The sequence below is a fragment of the Lagopus muta genome, chromosome 11 (assembly GCF_023343835.1).
Source record: "Lagopus muta isolate bLagMut1 chromosome 11, bLagMut1 primary, whole genome shotgun sequence".
NCBI lineage: Eukaryota > Metazoa > Chordata > Aves > Galliformes > Phasianidae > Lagopus > Lagopus muta.
This window is the reverse complement of record NC_064443.1, coordinates 18,599,705-18,620,230: the sequence shown is the minus strand read 5'-3', so window position 1 is coordinate 18,620,230 and position 20,526 is coordinate 18,599,705. Positions and strand designations below refer to the sequence as shown.

Below are 20,526 nucleotides of genomic sequence, written 5' to 3'. Positions count from 1 at the left end.
CCTGGAAGACAATGAAGGCTCACAGTAGCAGCCAATGCTCTAACCAAGGGGCTCTGCCCGCAAACAGCGTGGCCCTGCCCTCCTTCTCTGCTATTCTGCTTCATCTCCAGGAAACAAAGCTCCATCTGCCACCATGCTCTGCTCACGCTCAGCTGTTCTGGGCTCTGCATACCAAGTGAATTGCAGAAGACCTTTTCCATCACTGTTTGCAACTACTTCTCTTTCCTGCTTCATGAAATCATAGAATGGCTTGGGTCAGAAGAGACCTTAAGGACCTTAAGGATCATCTGCCTCAAAGCTTTCTTGTTTTAACAACCATGAAAAGCAGCTGAGCAGTGCTTCACTGCTTGGACACGCCAGCTGCAGAGCATGAAGCCCTGCTTACCAGGTGGCAGACTTTGCCCATTATTCCCTCTTCTCAGAGGAATGGGGATTTTTGCAGGTGGTTATCATCTCACCTTATCTTTATCAGCAGCCACTTGGATGGAAGAACATCACTGAAGGCTTCCACAGATGTTCTAAACCAAAGGAGTGACTGAAAAATATTCTCAAAAGGAAAAATATCAAACTATGTATTAATGCTGAGTTTGTGAAACTCATTAGAAATTAAAGCTGTAGGCAAGAAGGCAGCTGTAACAACCCCAAATCTTATTGTTAGGATGGCATTTGAGACTTCAGATCGAGTTCAGTTCCTGGAACTGGAAACGTGACACATTAACCTCAGCTTCTCCCTTATGCATTGCACTCAGTCAAAAGGTACAGGAAACAAAACCCCAAAAGGGCACCATCTCATCTCAGAGCAATTCTCTACAAAAGAGGGGTAGAGTTTGTGTAAAAAACATGAGATGCAAATGCAAGCAGTTGGTAGCAATCACAAGTACAAACACTGCAACTTCTAATTCTCCTAATTTGAAAGTAATCATTTCATTATAAATCCAGATCTCAATGAAAAAACACCAGCATTCATTTTTCAGTTGGAGTACATCTGTAATCTTCACATTTAATTAGACACCGGATAAAACAGGCAAACGCTCATTCATTTGGATCCTGTAGATCAAACAGGGAATGCTTGACAAAGGGGAATGCTGGAATAGCAGGAGGCTTCATCTCTACTCAGTGCTTTTTGGCAGGTGTTTCAAAGATTTAATCCACAAATGTCAGCCCTGGTTCTAAGTGTCCTCAGCACTTACCATCATTAAGAGAGGAGATTCAGAAGATTTCATCCGAGTGATATCCAGCAATAAAGCCCAAGCAAAGCTGCTAAGCACTTCTGGAGACGAGACAGCAATGAGGAATGCTAAGGATGGGATTTCTGAAGGTGTTTCAGTCATTAGAAGTGTGGAAGTCCCACGGATGCCCAGTGGAATGTCATCTCCCAGGATGGCTGGAGATCCCACTCCAGACTTCAGGCAGAGAAGAGATGCTGGGACTGCCGCTGAGTGGAATCATGTGTGGCCTTCCAACACCTTCAGGGCCTTTCTGGAATTCTAGCTCCTGGATGGACAAACTTAAAAATGTTAGAAATAGATGCAGGCAGGTTCATTAACCTATCCACAGGAGACTCAGCAGGCACAGATCACACAGATGATGCTCCTGATCCCCGTGCTCCAGGGCTGAGCGGCTGCACAGAGCTCTTGTCCAGACTGCCCAGGTGTGCTGAGGACAGGACCCACATTCCAGTTTCCCTGCCTAACAAAGAGGATTTTCATGGTTCATTTAGAAAGCCAGTCCCCAAGGCTAAATTTTCTAAGAGTTCAGACACAAATACGAGTAAGTTATTATGCAAGAACAACTCCTCATAAAGCAGCTGGGTTTCCGTGCTTATGCAAAAGTGCAGCCTGGAGCTAATTGCAAGGTAACTCTGGTGAATTTAGAACCCCTTTTGTTGTGCTAATACAGGGTAACAAATTAAAACTTAAATTATCTGCACATCTAAGATGGAAGAAGCCACAGAGAATAAAAAGAGGCAGAGAAGCGAACTGTTGAGCGAAGTGGTAACGCTTTCTGGTGCCAATTGATTTCCTAATTCCAGCTGACTTCCATGGCAGCTTGGTACTTCTGCTTGCACCTCCAGCTGCATATGGATCTTTAAGGACCTGGTTCAGAAGGAATCCTTGGAGCAAACACCACAGCAGGCTACGTGCAGAACGGCTGTTCAATAAAAATAAAGTGTTGTGCAAGATCACATCCTCCTGGTGAGACCGAGCACCTCTGCTAAATGTGACCTGGCAGCACAGACACCTCCATAGGGAGAAGGCATCTCTGGAATCTTATTTTAATGAGCTGGTGGGACTTGGAGAAGAGTCGTTTGTTTATACAATCAATTTACTCATTTATGCCTAAGTTAATTACATTAATTGCAGAAAGGAAATATACGCTTTTAAAGATGCACCCAGCTGTTCTTTGACCCAAGAGCAGCTCCTGCACAGCACCTACAGTTCCAACAGTGTGAGCGAAGCAGGGGTGCCTGCTGGGAGAAAACTGATGGGAAAGCACTGCATAAAACAAGAAGGGTTAAGATAAATAAATAAATGATAAATAAAAAGCCTGAAGAAAGAGCTGCCACCCAGGAATATTGCATTGAGCTCGAGAAAAGGCTGCATCTGATCAAAAGCTTATAACACCAAGGCCTGCACTAGAAATTTAATAAGTCAGAGCTCTGTTTCTCTTATTTGTGTACACACTGGCACACATTTTACTGGAACAGATGGATTGATGGTCTGAATACACGTCTTCTGAGAGACAAGGAGAAGTCTCCTGGCAGCCAAGTTAATTAGAAACGAAACTTTGCTGAAGATACTCAGTGGTAATCAACCGTCACACAGAATGCAGCCAACCATCGCTCACGTGAAACAAAAACCTTCTGAACTCTTCCCACGGACGTTAAATAACGATCAAAGCCCCGGGGGAATACCTTCACTGAGGCTGCACCGACGGTGGAAGCGCAGAGCTCAGCCCCAGAGCTGCTCCTCCTGCAGGGAAGCACCGGGCGCATCCACGCACCCACCGTGTGGGGACAGCATGGAAGTGCAGCCTGGAGCTGCTTCAGAGGGCAGCTGTGAGACAGGAGAGCAGTGGCAAACACGCGGCGGATGTTTTGGTATGCCAAAGCAGAAAAACAAACACTGGGTGCTACAATAGATATCCCACGTAGCCAGAAGGCAGGCGTGCAGCAGCTTCTCCAAGGGAGGATGGTTGAGAGCTCAAAGTTTCCTGAAGTACATGATAACATCTGAGTAATGCTCACATGGATACAATTCCGAACTTAAAAGCCCAGCCTCCCCCGCACACTGAGATGAGGTTCCCAGTTTGCACTCGCATTCTCCTTGGCCACCGTCACCCCAAGACAAGACAAACCCAGCTGTGAAAGCAGCACAAGGAGGTCGCTGATGTTGTTGTGCTAACATATATATTTTCCAGATAAAAACAAGTTCCTGAGAATAACAAGGGACTTTTCCCCTTGCTGAGAAGTGAAACACAGCAATCACACTGCATCACAGCGTAACTATAAAGCACGTACATCTGTTTGTGTCTTAAAAGCTTGCAGAAGCACCATGTAGAACAGCCACAGGGCAGCACAGAGTACATACACATCACGTTCCAATACACAGGCTTAATTTAAATCAACAAAACCGAGTATGATTTCATCTAGTCTATGTATAAAGATTCAAAGTGAGCGGGTGGCACCCTCCAATGAAAAAAAATGTATTAAAAAAAATCACCAAAACCAAAACAAAGCCACAACATTGCCACATGCTCCACCCAACAGCTCTACATTGGAGCAGGGATGCTGCTCCCAGCCCGCCCTCCAGAAAGTCCATTTCCCGTGTGTGCACAGATCCTCTCCTGCAGCCACCTAACTGGGCAGTTATCGAGTGATTTGCAGCTCATATCCCACACCGTGGCTTCATTATGCAGTAAACGTCACAGCCACAGAAGGAAAATACGTTTCCTGTTCTGAAAAGCAAAAAAAAAAAACAGGAAAGTTCAGGTGACAGCCAGGAGAAAGGTAAGCCTGAGGAAATACAGGGCTGTGCTGGCTGGGATACCTGAGCCCGCACTGATTTTGGGACAGCACTTCGGGCAGGCTGGGATGCCTGCTGCAAGCCAGGATTTACCAAGCTGCTGATGGTTAGCAAAGGAATGCTTTTATCCTGCGTCCCCTCCTCAAATACTACTCAGTAGGTCGGCTTGCTTGCTTTCTCTCTTGACTTCCAGTTCCTCTCATTGTGCTGATTTCAGAAGAGATTCCTGATACGTGCCACGGTGAGAGCTGAAGTACAGCTGTCAGTATATGAAATACATGACTGATTCCTGGGTGCACTCGGTAACACAGCCCCACAGCGACTGCAGCACAATTGTCTTCATTGCTTACGTGTGCTTTAGTAATGGGAATATAATTGTTAGTGCTCGTAAGACATATAGCCTCATTACAGCCAGCCCTGTTGGCATACTTTAGCCTCAGCCTGTATATTCTACTTCATCTCTCATGGAAATAGATGAACTTTTCCTTCTGTTTTCATCTCTCCAGGAGTAACTCCTGCCTCTGCCCACTGCTGCATCTCACCATGGAAGGCACAACGGCCTCAACTCCCTAGTACTGAATTCACCAGTCATGAAACACAACCAGAAAGGAAAAGGTTCAAGGACACACTGCAGTTATCCGTGGTGTTGCTGACACTGGGAATAAGGGCACAAAGGTAGAAGGCACTCAGTGGGCAAATGCTGCCTGGAGTCTGCCAGTGGTCCCCAACATGGGTGGGTGGCACCTGAGCCCACTAGGCTCTCCCTGGCCTATGGATGCACGTGCTTTCTTTTAAACATTGGTTATACTGATGATTTTTAAAGGTATATTCTTATTAATTTTGAAAGCTGGAGCAGCTTTTGGAAGAAGCTGTGAAAGTTCAGTGAGTGAATCCATTTCTATACAAAGATCATTTCTTGCTAGTCAGACTGAATCACCCTGAGCTGCTGCTGCCTGCCATCTCAATCCCACCGTCCCACTTCAGCCTTCAGCTTCTCTATTTAAAACAGAATGTTAAGAAGTTAAAAAACAACAGAAGAACACTTCAGGGGACTCTTGTTGAAAAATGCCTGTGCACGTTCAAACGTCGGATACTCACCGAGCTGCCAGCAATCACTGCACCTTCCCCATGGAGATTTCATAGGTAGAAATCATTCAGCTTAAGGTAGTGTAACTTCATTTTTATAAATCATAAAACTTCCCAAATTCTGCCTCAAGTGAAGGCAAGCCATAAACAAAATGGCATTTTAATGAGTCATTAAAACAAAATGACAAATTCCCCTAAAATTAAACTTATTGTGCATAAAATGTCAAGCTAAGAATATTTACCAATGAAGGAAAAAACCTGAGAAAGTGCAGGAATTCAGAGATGATTCCTATCCATGACAGAATTCCCACCCACCTCACCAGCAAGAAGCCACTGCAAGCGGGATCTCAAGGCGACCAGAATGACCCCAAGTGTTCCAAGACAAACGATGGATAACGGTGACCACTGATGTTAGTCAGAATTATGCTCTTCTTCATCATGAATAACCCAATGCTTCTGACTAATATCCCTATTAATGGAATAAATATTGAGTATCATTTTTTCCTATGACTCCTGATGTGGATGCACTGCAAAAACAAATAACCAAAAGAACAGGTTTATGACAAATGTGAGATAACTCAATATTTCTTTTAGTATTTAGACTAAATTCGCATGGTGTAATAACATTTACCCTACAACTGTACATAAAATGATGTACTCAGGTAATGTATATTCTGTTGGAAATAAAAAAAAATTGAATTATGGTATTTTTAATACAAAAACTCATTTTCATGTGCATTTTTGCACATCTTGAACAGATTGAACCTTAGGTGGTTAGATCTAATTCATTAGCTACATTATTCATTGATATTGCAGAATAATCTTCCTGTTAGGCTGGCTGCCTTCTTGCAGCACTCCTTCAGGTACTTTGAAATCCAATTTTCCTGTTGAATATAAATCAGTCAACGTTGAGTTGGCCAACAGTGCACTAAATGGAAAATGTGAAGCTCCTCTTGCGCTGTAAGGCGTCAGCCTGCAGTGAGGGCTGCCCACTGGGATGGGCTCTGCTTCTCCAGCATCCCAATAAGCTCTCATACGTAGTGCCCCACTTTTCCTGGATGTTCTTCTCACGTTCTCAAAAGAACAAAAGCCCTTATGAAGAGATGTTCCCAGGCTTTCCCAAGGGCAGATCCTGAGCACAACGGGCTGCCTGGGGGGTGGTGGGTCCTGGGAGGTGTCCCAGAGCCATGGGGACGTGGCATGGAGGGACGCAGGCAGTGGGCACAGTGGGGGTGGTTTGGGGATCTCAGAGGTCTTTCCCAACAATCTTTTCATTAACAATTCTATGATCTTTTAACTCTGTGAAGGGACTGGCCCAAAGCCATGGAGGAAAACTACTCAAAGACCTGTCCTCGCTATATGGGGCTGCCCTCCACGGCTCATTCTCCTGGCACAGAGGCAGTAGGGCCACAGGGCTTCCCACAAACCAACCCTTGCAGTGAAGCCAGGCCTGAGCAAGGAGCTGAGCCTTCCTGCTGCACATGGACAACCCGCCAGGTCTCTGTGAGAGGCACAGCTTCATTTCATTCCTAACGGTATTTCCAACAAACGAGAACTTTTAGAGGAAATGTATCCTTGGTACAAAAAAAGAAAAAGTTATTTCATAAGCTATTTCATAAGATTCAGAAGATTAACTTTCCGACACATTATTTCAATGCATATTACTACAATCAAAAGACAATTTTGGTTTTATGACAGTTATGATATTTCTAAGTCAAAAACAAAAATAATTAGGTATGCCATATCACTTTAATTTCCTCCTATTCATAAATCAGATTCCTGCATTTTGCAATACGACTTCCAAACCATTTCAATGTGCTCTGAATCTGCAAACCCTTCAGGACACAAACACCTTTGGACACAACGTGATAACAATGCTTGGCATTTCACCCTGCATTTTCTTAAGCCTAGAGATGAGCACAGAGTTAGTTTTCACCTTTTCATCACAGATTAATGACAAATGCTCAGTGGATCTCTGCTAACAATGATTCTAGAGGGAGGCTGAAGGGAATAACATGTTCCTCCTGTAAAAATCTTACCTAAATTTAAAATGGCTCTTTAGCCCATGAACTAAAATATTGTTCCCTCATTTCAGATGCATTCACCCAAAGTCTCAGAAGCTGCTGTCACTTTCAAAAATATCTCCTATTGTTTTGTTGTAATGAATGGATTTAGAATCAAGTTTTGTCTGAAGTCCTCCCCTCACTCTATAGCCTGAATGGGATGCATCAGTTGGGCTTTGTGTGCTTGGAGAGGAGAAGATGAACCTCCCCATGAGTTACTCAACCCTACATGCATTTGTACTGCATCCTTTATCATGGTCCGTAGTTTCTCACTGGAAGTCACTACTAAAGAATAGTCTTAGTATTCTATTCCAAACACTTCTATAAATATTTTAGGACTGAAATATCACCTCTGGCTTACTAGGTTTGGGAAACATTGCTGGTAAGTAATTATTGCTCACATTGTCAGCCCCAGCTCTGCCCTTTGTGTACACTGCATCTGATTGCTGCTGTGGCACTTATTTCAATATCCACATGGAATTTGGAAGAGGCACTTCTGTGCGGAGCTGAGGCTGAAGAACAACAAGATCTCTGTTGTGGAAAAGCTCCTGCGTCACATATCTCACTAGAACACTGTGAATGCTGCTGAATGGCATTCCAAGAAGTGCACAGTACCTTTAGAGAGGTTATGAAATACTGAATAGAGATTGCATTCCCCTAAATAAGCAGCATGAGGATAGGTGTGTCCTGGAACTGGGGACAGAGCACTGTGAGCCTCAGCAGTGCTCCAAAGTGCAGAGAGTGAGAAAAGTATCAGAGTCACAACTGACAAATGAGTCTCTGAAAGACTGGGGAAGGAATAATGAAGGCAGACACTGAACCACAAAGCTGTATTATCACCACACACAGCATTTCAAGGCAATCAGCTACAAACTGAAGTTTTTTCTGCCAATCCCCAACTAAGATTTGCACATTGCTGCAGCATCTCCCACAAAATATTTCTAACCTGGCACTGCTGCAGTTGAGATGAGAAGACCACAAAACTCCTAAGAGGAAAAAGAATCCCAGCTTTGAAACCAGTTTAGAGCAAAGCACATCTCTGCAGCACTTTTCAAAGCAGAGCTGGAGCTGGTGAGCTGTCCTGGGGGGAGTCTAGGAGGGGTACAAGGGTCTGACAGTCAGCTCAGTAAGTCCTTGAGCTGGAGGAGGAAACAACCACTGCTCCCCAGGCTGCAACCAGCATAGCGGCCAAAAACTGGCAGTGCTAAGCAGTAATTGCCATCCCTATCTCAGGCCACACTGCCAAGTGGAATCCAGTTTTATTAAGAGTGCTGATCATGATTTATTTGTGTTTGGGAGAGATTGCAGCTCCTGCCCCACTTGGCATTGTATGACCACTCTATATATGCTGATGTTTCAGAAATGATCGATTGGATTTTCAGCAGCGACTCATTAAGGGATCCTTTCACACCGCTATCTCAGAAAGCACTCTTTGAGTCCTTTAATAAAACAAAGAACATGCTTTAGCAGCTTACATCAAGTAAATGCGACTGCAATAAAATGCAAGTTCACCCCCAACCTTCATATCATTCAGATGTAAGACAGAACATAAAATATGGAACTTGGTTCAGTTTTTTCACAGGCCAACAGGATCCCCAAAATGAGAGGAGTGAGCCCTGCAGTCCATTTCACCCTACAGCACATCAGTCAGGGTTGCTGTCCCTGCTACCTGACTCCAGGACCAGTGAATCTCACACAGTACTGCAGAGCACACCACTGAACCCCACCAGGAGCTCTCCATACATGGACCATACCTGCCACACCGCTGCAGAACGCACATACAGAAGAGATCTTCTAAGGCTGAGGAGCCACTGAACTGAATGCTAGCAGAGATTTATTCATATAACTGCATGTTATGTATTATTGATGCTGAAGTTGCCATACCCTCGAGCAACAGCCAAATCATTGCACTGCTATCTTGACCCAAAATGCAATTATTTCTTCTCTTTCACTCTTTCAGTTGATCTCAAAGGAAGCCATCAAGTGTGACATAGCACGTGTGTTCTGCAGCCTAAGTGACAATTCAAATCATGTATTATGTACCATATAAATCCCAAATAGAAAAATAATGCTGGATTTTATAGTAACCATTTACTGAAGATGCAAATGTTACAGTTTTAGATGCAAAAAGCAGTAACTATTGCTTAGAATAAAGCTGTGGGTTTACAGTAATGCATGTGTTTATCTCTCAACAACTTGGGAAAAAAAGCCGTAATAAAAAGGTTTGAATCAGCTCCATCCGAGCATTTAGTAATTATGAGAAGATGAAGATAGAGTAGACACTTTTGTCTGTTAATTAATCACTTAACAGCGTGACAGAAATGGTAACACCTTGAAATGATCCAAAATTTGCTTCAGAAGAAAAGCACATTTGCAGCCACACCAAGGTCTACCTGCCTCCCATTGGGTTGAAGCAGCATTCCTCAGCACATCGGGATTGGGCCACTGCTGGGGTTAGCTGTGGGTTTCTCTTCTTTCAGATCTAACTGCTGGTGGATGATAGCATTGAATGAAGAGAGACACCACAGGTACTTCTAAGAAAGTTAGAGGTTTCACTTCTAACCAACTCTTTGTTCACCTTCAAATTAGACATTAGATCATCATCTGTGCAGTAGATCAGAGAGAATTTCAGCTGTGAGATGCTCTATGCAGATCTTAGGGGAGTTAAAGCTCTTCTAACAGAAAGCCAAGCAGCCTTGCTATCTCAGATGTGCCCATGCCTTGTTTAGTGCTAGAAGGAGGGCTGCTGGCATCTCACCTTGCTGATGGTTAACCTTCAAGGCCAGGGGCAGCTGGTCACATCCTATGGCACCACTACAGCCATTGTGGGGCCTTTTTGGTTCTTATACCTTAGAGTAAAATATGGATATCGATATGTTTGATGTCTCCAGGGGAGACGAGCACAGTCTGGGAAGGAGTCAGGTATTTGGTTGTTTGTCATAGAAGCCAGAAGACAATAACTGCATTTAAAATCTAAAATTAAATCTCATTTGACTGTATTCATTCATCTTCCAAGGAAAACATCCATCTTTTTAATGATAATCAGCCGCAATATAAAGCAAAATATAAAGTGAAATAAAGAAGGAGGATAACCCAGCGGGCTCTGACGTGGCAGCTTCAGAGGCAGTGCCAGCACAACTCTGGCTTTGACGAGCTGCTCTCAATTAGAGCCCCTGGGACGAGCAACGTGCACCACATCCATCAGCCCAAAACAAAGCAGTACCTGCGCCGTGCACAATGAAAGAATAACTTGTATTATGCCAGAGAATTTAATGAGCTATGACTCCAAATCCCCGGCAGGGAATAACTCTGCTTTATTGTTTATCCTCGGCGCTGCGTGAGCCTCTTTCCTCAGCCCCGCCGCCCGGTGCCACAGCCGTGCAAACCACAAATATTTGCCCTGCACCGGGCTTTGTGTAAGCGAGTTATCAGCGCCTCGATGCACTTGACTTTATGCAATTAAGCTTCCCTTGAATACCTACTTTTTGTAAAAGCTAATTACCGTACTTACTGCTACTTGAGATTAGAAGGGGAATGTAGGGAGAAGTTTAACACTGCTGTATCTCTATCACTGAAACAGCTCCGGAAATAAATTAGCAGCACACAGTTTCTAGCTCATTAAATATAGTCATCGTTTTTGTGCCCACAAATACCTCTATTATTCAGCTTGAAGGATCTCACCATCATTTTCCTGTTATTTGTGCCACAGCAGAGAGCTGTAGGCCAGCCTTGGGCTGCTGTACGAAGAGAACAAAGTGAGAGATGTAACCTTTGCAACGGGACAGGTTATCTCTCTGAAAAGCTGTATTCATGGAGGGTTTTGTTAAATCCCCTTTAGCCCGCACACGTGGATATTTTGCTGCCATAAGTAGCTTTAGTTCAGATGAAAAGCTCCAGCATCATTTGTCCCATTGCCCCCAGGCACTGATCATTCTGGTTTATAAGTTTTCATTAATTTTCTAAATGTCACCTCAGTCCAGGATACAAAGTTCGCATCTCAGCAGTCCGTTCGTCTTTAGCAGAGAAGCATTTGCAGAGTTCCAGGAGGTCGAGGTGCCCGGAGGAGGGGCACATCGGGACCCCGGAGGAGCCCTACACCCCCAGCCCCCTCACCCCGGCCCTCCCTGCCCCATCCCAGCAGCAGCAGCACGGAGCTCAAATCCCATTGCTGTCCGCTCCACCCGCTTCTCTGTTTGCTCCCCTTTCGCCATGCAAACAGCATTTCAGTTTACAGATCATCTCCGTGAAGAAGAAACTCCAGAGGGTAAAGGTTCTAAGAAATAATTTTATGAGGCACGCGGTAACGAGCTGTAAAAGGGATCTTTCCTTTTTATCTTAATGCAGAGTATTTTTGGAAAAGCATCTATGTTATCAATAGGGAGAGCTGCGATTTCTGTGATTTCCCTGAAGAAGGAAGAGCAGGTGCTAATCTAACTATGAATGTCGTGCTAAGCCGTGAGAATTCACAGCCATCCGTGGGTTTGCATAGGGCAACTGTGACTATTGGTGAATAACAATGAGAACAACTGCTTTTAAGCAGCACGATGGGTTCAGTGCTGTCTCAGCAGGCAGGAGCCTCACCTATCCTGTAGCACAGCTAATTTGAAGCTATGCGAACGGCATTAAACCATATTTAGTAATTATGCATGAAACGAAATCATAATTGAATTTAGCTTCCAGCAGCGTGCTAAACCTCTGGCACATCAGTTCAAGATTAAATAATGCCAAGTTACTGTTGGCCTTACTTTCATGCAGCATAACTCACACACCCCCCCCCCAGCTGTGCCTTTGCTGCAGTTCCACCCCAAGGATTGGAGCCTTGGGCTCCGGATTGCCATCCCCATCTCCAGGCACATCAACAACCAGGTGATGCCAGTTTATGACAAGAGAACTGGAGAACTTAAAAGTTTCAGAACAACATGAGTTATGTTCCTCAGACTTATACAGCACACCAGGAATTTTATAGGCATGTGTCTCAAATGAGCTTGTGGGGGACAGCCATAAAGACAGCAAGCACAGTTTCACTGACACATCAGATACAAGGGAGAATTAACAAGTCACTGTAAGCTCCACCTATGACACTTATGGAACCATCTCTTCCTCGCTGCAATTACCTTTCCAACAGAATCATTCATAAGAAATGCAATTAGTGAATTTGCAACTTGTGCAGGATTTGCCCCTCTCAAACTCATTTATAATTAAAAGGTTTCTGTGTCAAAAGCCAAGAAGCCCTTTGTTCTTTCACAAGGAATTTGATCAGCGATGGCAATAAATCAGTGCAAAGGGTCGATGCAAACACAGGGAGAGAAGGCAATGCTGAGTGTAGGAAGCAGCAGTGAGCTGTAAAACTCAGGAGCTGAGCTGTTTGTCAGGCACACCTCACCTGAAAACAGCAGTTACCATTAAACGCATCTCCCTCCTCTCCAGAGCCTGGTGAAAGTCAGAGCCCTCAGCTCACTTCAGAAACAGTTCCCAAACACAAACAGTATTTCTGCTCTAAGATCCCAGTCCAAGCCCACAACACAAGTTCACATGCAAGAAAGAAACCTGCTGCAGTATTACAGTAGAAGATTTGTCTGCTGTCCTTCTGAGACCACAACTGGAACCAAGGAACCATTGTTGGAGACATCAGAGGTGTGTCCATATTACCAAGGAGAGGGGGGAAAATAACTCAATAACAAAAACCTCACTACTTTACAGACCTCACAACTTTAAAATAGAAATAAAGAAAGCAGCAGGATCCACTTCACAGAGTCTAAGGAGGGGAGCACCGCAATATGTGGCAGAACAGCTCCAAGTGCTTCCCTATCCTTCAACCCACAGGTTTCACTGTGCATTTCATTGGGTAGTAATTAAGCTAAACACAGTCTACCAGTCCCCTTTCAATGCAATTTTCCACTGTAACAATGAGAAGAGATTAAATCCAGTCTGCAGGGAGCTGAGCACATTGCACCCTCTCCAGCAGCCCTGTGCTTCTTCAGAGCACACAGCCACCTCATCTGCTTCAGCAGCTTCGCATTCTCCTAACAGCTTTTGAAAACCTTCAGCAAACCAGCAAGTAAAGCAGACAGTGCTTGGAACAACCCACCAGTGCTGGCACAGGGGCAGGCTGGGAGCTGATGCACCACACACCACACAGCTGCAGTGAGATGCACAGTGACTGCACCCACTGCAAGATCTCACTTCGCCACACTCTGCATTCCCAGGTGTCCCCGTCCCTGGAAGTGCCCTGGGCAGCCTGGTCCAGTATTAGATATGGAAGTTGGTGGCTCTGTCTGTGGCAGGGGGGTTGGAGCTTTATGATCCTTGGGGTCCCTTCCAATGCAAGCGATTCTGTGTCAGAGGAAAAACTGTGGGCTGGTTTCATCCATGTGCCATCCACAAATCCCACTGGAACAGCACATCTGGCTGACCACAAGATCTAAGGAGCTGAAGGAAATCCATTTAATAAACATCAGAAGGAGCTGTTATTTGCCAAAGATGTTTGGCATCACATTAACTACTTTGTTAGCCTCTTAAATGATCATTTCAACAGAAAACAAATTTCTCCTTGAAGGCAATCCAGGGGCTGCTGAATGAGTTTGTTTTGATCTGCTTGCAAATACAGAAGCCGGTGAAATTCATAAGAGCTGTGAGAATCTATTGCTGCAGAAAGCCATGTAAATGAGCACACTCCTGTGCATATATACAGTACTTAAATTATTTTCCTCACCATCTGTGACAATGATTTTACGAAGGCGCATTTTAAGCAGGTACAGATTTATATGGGCTTTCTCGTTAACATTTCAGAGATATTCTCTAAACGCAGAGTTTTCTTTCTCTGGTGACAGCAATGCCACGTTGCTCACACGGGGCTTTGCTCTTAACATTTATCACTTTTCATGTTCCTTGATGTAAATGAGAAAGAGCTGGCAAGGATGATAGAAGGCGGTAACAGGACGATGCCTTCATGTGTGAAGAAGGTCACCATCTGTCCCCAAACAGCTGAAAAAGGTGCAACGGGCTCAGAAGGTGGAAATCTGCAGTAAGATATTTAATTTAAATTTGGGAGCAGAATGACGGACCAGACTTTGTACATCCTTTAATTAAGGGTGCAGTTTGACTCTGTATCTGAAAGAATTTCAAAGACATTTGATCTCCTGGAAAGAAAAAAAAAAAGCTGTAATTGCTTCCATTTGAAGAAAATTAAAAATCATTTGGGGAAGGGGATGAGTTGCATTGCCATCAATCTCAGTAACGCTCAAATGGCAGCAATGAGCCCCATGCATGCTTCCCAGAGCCCTTCATAAGCAGCAGCCGGGGCCTCCACTGGGTGCAGTTTGTCCTCCCAGCATCAATGGGACCTCCATGCTTCTGAGCTTCTCAAGGAGAAGCTTCTGGAAATCCTTCTGGAAGCCCCAGAGATCTGAATATGGTTTCCCTGATGCCAGTGACTGAACTGTATGCATGGCAAAACCAATTCACCTTCATGCATGTGCCTTTCTAGGCACGTCAGGGAGTGAAAGTTTCCTTTTTTCCCCTTACAAATTAAGTCCAGAGGCAACTGTACTCAATGATCCCTATGAGACCCTTCCAACTCAGGATATTCTGCGATGCCCTCATAGGACACCTGGCCCTGGGATCCATAAGATGCTACACTTTCAGAAGTAATGAGAAGTTCTATTGATCTTGCCAAAGAAATATTTTTCTAATTGAAGCGGTCACTGTTTTTATTAAAAGCGTTTTTGCTGTAGCTGTTTCAACACATCCATTTTTACAGAAAGACACCCAAGGAACGCAGAAACACTTGGCATTGTTGCCCCTGCACCCTCACCTCATGCATCCCATTTATTTGCATGTCTTCCATTGCACCATCAGCATTTTGCATGTGCTCCCACCTTCTCGCACACAGGATGAGCACTGCATTCGCTGAGCGCGTATTCAGTATTTCCAGTATGTCAGAGGCCTTATCTCCTGCCTGCTGCCCAAACACTGCTCTGAATGAAGGATTTTTCATTTCCTTCAGGCTCTTCTCTGCTGTTTGTCACTACCTGAGCACTTCATGGCATTAATTATGCTGACAAGTCAAGGCAGCAGCATTATCTCCACTTCACACATAGGGAACTGAGGCAGGGAAGGTAAAGTCAGAACCGTAGCTGGCCAGGAACTTCAGAGGAGCATTTTTGTCCCAGTAAAAACCAAATAAAAAAAAACAAAAGCAAGAAAAACAGAAAGCATCACCTCTGAGTAAGAACACATGAAGAACTGAAAAGAATGCACAGAATCAGAGGGAAGAGCTGGCTGTTCCAGGCATGGGAAATACCACGTTCCTGTTTAGCAAAGAGATGCAATGTGACTAAAGATGATCAGGGGGCTGGAACATCTCCCTACAAAGACAAGCTGAGGGAGCTGGGCTTGTTCAGCCTGGAGAAAAGGCAGCTGCAGGGTGACCTCACTGCAGCCTTTCAATACCTAAAGGGAGCCTACAAACAGGAGGGGAATCAACTCTTTGACAGGGTAGATAACTGCAGGACAAAGGGAAATGGTTTGAAGTTGAGGGAGGGGAAACTGAGGTTGGATGTCAGGGGGAAGTTCTTTACAGAGAGAGTGGTGAGGTGCTGGAACAGCTGCCAGAGAGGCTGTGGATGCCCCGTCCATCCCTGGAGGTGTTCAAGGCCAGGTTGGATGGGGCCCTGGGCAGCCTGGTCTGGTATGAAATGTGGAGGTTGGTGGCCCTGCGTTTGGCAGGGGGTTGGAGCTTCATGATCCTTGAGGTCCTTTGCAACACAAGCCATTCTATGAGTATATGATAAAGGGAGTTTGGGTTGGGTTTGATTTTCCCCCATGTTTTTTCGGCTGCTCAATGCTAATACAAACCATCTCAGACCGTTACCAGGTACGATTCTGTCCCTTCTCGGCTCAGTGAGCGTACTCTCAAAGAGTTCTCAAAACAAATGAATTTCATAGAGGAAAAAAAAAAAAAGCATCAGCCAAATGATGGATAAATGTAGGTGGCTACATGTCTGCACAGGCAGCAGAGGTATTTCTGGATGCTCTGCTGGCTGCATGCTTTCCTGACAGGGCAGCAGTCCTCCACTTTGTCCAGGTAAGTATCTGGGTCTGATCTCTCAGAAATACAGACTCTAAGGGCAATTTATAGACTTAATTATGACAAAATATAAAGGCAAAAGCCTTTAAGAACGCTCCCAGAAAATGATGGTTTAAGAACTCAAATTGCCAAAGCTGTCATAACAATTTTTCTGTAAATACTTCCACCATTTCATCCTTAACCTTATTCTTTCCCAGCTATAAACCACGATTAAAAAGTAGCAAGTTACTGATTACAAAAATAAGTCTCAACTAAATCCCTTCACAGCCTGTCAAGTGTGCAAATATTTTAACAGCTAATGGCAAATTCCACAGCAATACAAATATATGTATTAATTTCAATCATTCAGGGCAGGGAGGTATGAGTAAGGGCGCTATCATCCGGGGCCGTAATTAATCATCGTGGACATTTCATTGCCAGTGAACATAAATCAAGAAGCAAGAATTCCTCCTATCTGAGTGATATGTAACCAGCATTAACGCAGTGACAAAATCTAATGCTTGTCAGGAGCCGGTACATATTTTATCTACCTTTGACACCTGAGATGCAGGACTGTTTCACATGAGCGCCCTCCATCACTGCATTTATTTTCTGGACGTAGAGCACATCCTTTAGAAGTATTACCAGAATACAACAGCAAGGCTCAGAAAAGAGGATGCCAAACCTGGGATATAAAGTTTCTAGAAGCAGAAGGGAAAAAAATAATAACCTTATAGGGCAATATGATTCAGACATGATGGATAAATAAGATAGGACAGTTGCAGGACAGTGCAAGGCAATTCCCAAATCGTCAAGCAGTAGCTGAAGTCCATGTGTACCTCTGTTAAACAGTCAATAAGAGAAGCAAGCTGACTTGATGTCCCAAACCTTAAATGCCACAGAATGATGGGGACTGGAAGCTTTGAGTCTGAGCCCTGCTGGGGAGGAACACAGCTCTTATCCTCACCCTTCAGCTGTGAGCATCCCGGAGAGGTCTCTGGCTGGGATCAGACACTCCATCCTTAGGCAGAGAGCTGATTTCTACCAGAAAACCACATACTCTAACTCTTCCTTAAGTCCTTCTGCCTAAGCCCTTGTTTCTGATTAAGGACATCTTCAAGAGGATGGCAAACCATCCATTGGGTTGAAGAGTTGGGAAGATTCGTGCCCCAAAATGCTGGAGGGGCACAGCTCTGCCTGGAGCCACGCGGTGGGCATTTGGGTCGCTCTCATGGCAGCCCACCTCCAGCCTGCTGCAAGCACAGTCATGTGGGAAAATGGAATGGAAGCTATGCAAACTTCAAAGCTCCTCTCCTTCACAACCTTAGTTAAGGTCCATCTGTTCTTAATATTTGCTCAGAGCTACCACAGCCAGACTAGAACACATCTGCTCCAGGAGTCCATGCACAACCAAGCTTATGAGAGACCTGCATCTGAAGAGACATAAGCCTCACAGCTTTTCTGAAACTCGTTCAGAAGCTTAATTACTTGGAAAAAAGTCTCTGAAAATGACAGCCAGTGTCATGATTTTTGGGACAGCTCTTTGCCTTGGCAGGCATGGTGGGGATCTGAAGGGCTTGGACTTTATCTTAGAGGTCCTTTCCAACATTAGTGGTTCAGTGATCTCCAGCTAAGACAGCACACTTTATCACCTACTACCACCAATACCATTTTTATCAGCACACAAACAATTCAGGTATTACTCTGACCCACACTGGGAGCTGGACCAGGCGTAATAAGACTGCCACTTCAGGCAGAACACCAACAGGCAGCCTTATGGGCAGAAGCAGGCATCCCAATACAAGTCAGACGTGTGAGCTTTCTGAAGGACCACGCTGAGCACAGCCAAACCTCTCTGCTCTCAACTTGTAAAACACAGCCCTGAGCACTGCTCATCACCTGAGATCAAGAACTGCTCGGGATTGCTGAAGACAGCACTAATCCTTCAGCCTCAGAGCACTGCAGATCTCTCAGCACTTCAGTGCTGCTGATAACAGCTCAGACTGTAACAGCCCTTCACCCACTGGTTCTCCAACTATTTCTCATTTTTTCATCTGAACTCAAAACTAAATACATTAATCACGATCTCTTGCAGGAAAATATGTATATATGTACTTCATATTTAATCACTCCGTTATATCAACAACATGTAGAGCAGAAAAATACACAAACAGCTGTGTGACTAACAGGAACGTAAGCCCCAAGGTAGAATTTAGCCCATCTGCAGGAACTACAAACCCAGGTCTGAGCTAATCCATTTGCAAAACACTCAGCACAAAACACATGTTCTCAGCTTTCCATGGAAGCATTCTACTCCGAAGCACAATTTACATTTTAATTCGTATTGTACAGAGTCAAATATGAAAAATAAGCATCAAGGTTTTTCTTTGCTGAATTGTTTCTTAATTAGATCTAAGCGTTCAGTCGAACCATTTCAAATTCTCATTGCTTTCTGAAAACAACGAAGAAGAAATCCTTAATTATTCATGGGATCCGTTCACTGGAAGTGCCTTGGATTGATTCCGTTAAGGAAACAGCTGCAGATTGCTGACACCCATCCGCTGGGATGCAGGGGCTGCACAGGAGCACACACAGCTACCAGATGGCTGCAACAACACCAGGCACAAACACGCTGCATTCTGGATGCCACCTCAGTGCACATGAAGCAGGACCCCCATCGGGGCACCCCAACACAGGGATGGAAGAGGCCCACAGCTGCCTTCCACTGCTTCCATCAACCCTGCAGCCATGGGGATCACAGGCTGCTCTGGGACAGCAGAGCTGCTCCTCAAGGAGCCAGGCAGTGCTCACAGCCTGGTCTGGTGTTGGTGACCTTGCTCACAACAAGGGGGTTGAAACTAGATGATCTTTGAGGTCCTTTTCAACCCAGGCTATTCTATGATTCCATCATTCCTTGGGCAGCTGCTCCTCGTACCAGCCACCAGGACCTTCTTGCAGGGTGGGTTGGGAGCAGGTGTCTGTATTATCCTTTCTTACCACAGTCTGTTGCATGCACATCTTGAGCAAGTAAATATGTTAAGCAGTACAGAACACCTTTCAATCTCAAGCACTGCCTTGCTTTAGCAAAGGGCAGAGGAGGAACAATGTTAGGTAACTAACTTCATCACAGCAGATGTAAAAACACAGGTAAGCAATAAGATTTCATTCAGGAGCCACACATCCCCCAACAGCTTCACTTGGAAACTGCTAACATGAACAAAGCAGCACAACTCTAATTCCTTGGTCCCCATCCCAGCAATAGCACTGCAGATGAACACAAACAAAGCGTTGCACTCACCTGGCTCAGGCACAGCTCCAAACTATTGCAAACCAGGCACGCTAAGATCTTCCCCACAAATCAGGTTAATTTTTAATTCAGAAAAAACACCCCCCTGCACCTGGCTTTTATATCCTGTTGTGTTTCTGGAAGAATTTAAGACCACATAGCTTTAGCCAACCTGCCCTGAGAAGCACAGGCTGCTGTAATCCCATTCCAGCTGATACCAATACACAGAGAAATTTGACTCATCACATCTTGTTACAGTTAAATGTGCTGCTAATTTGTGAGATATTTTGCCTGACCTGTCAAATCAACTGACTTCCACGTTCTTTCTTCTTTTTAGCATAACTAATTCAGAATCATTTATTCCACTTCATTAAAACTAAAAGTTGATCTGAAAAACAGTAGCTGGTGTTAGATCGAGCATCACCTTCCCACCAAAGCAGCCAGTGCCAAATCAGAGTGACATTCATTTCTAAACAGTCATCACCTTCATATGGAAGCATTTTCCAGCTGGTTTGCACACATCCTTTTCTTGTCCTCATTTCTCATCTGGAAATGCCTCTCTGAATTAAATGCTTACATTCAGCCTGGGTCAGATAAAAGTACCCCATTGGGTATGAGCTGGGTATGTGCACCTCCAGCAGTCACCTCTGAAAACCCACAAGGCTTTTTTTACCTGTGCAAGGAAAACACAAGGCACTGCTTAGAAAGAACAGGGCTCACAGGCAGTGAAATGCAGCATATTGGCTCTGGGACATTACATAGCAGCCACTCAGCCTCTGCTCTGCCTCTATGGGAACACCCAGCTAAGGAGCCTCCAGCTAAAACAAAGCATGAGCTGCACCTGATGTGAGCTGGTTAAGAAGAAATTCCATCAGGCCCACCTGCCTTCATCCTGCAGCCAGGCACTGGGATGAGGGGACAGGGAAAGGATGGAGGCTTTGATTCTGTGTTGTGTGCCATTGCTGTGGGTGAGGGCAGAGCCCCATCCTCAGGATGCAC

At 44.7% G+C, this 20,526-nt stretch overlaps 1 long non-coding RNA gene across 1 annotated transcript; it reads right to left on the bottom strand.

Annotated features, from left to right (window-relative positions):
* Window positions 1-457: 457 nt before the first annotated feature.
* On the bottom strand, window positions 458-19,639 carry LOC125698729 (uncharacterized). Its single transcript, XR_007379296.1, has 3 exons — window positions 19,540-19,639; window positions 1,191-1,494; window positions 458-547 (listed from the first exon to the last, which is right to left on the bottom strand). It is a non-coding gene; the product is annotated as an uncharacterized LOC125698729 (long non-coding RNA).
* Window positions 19,640-20,526: the final 887 nt, after the last annotated feature.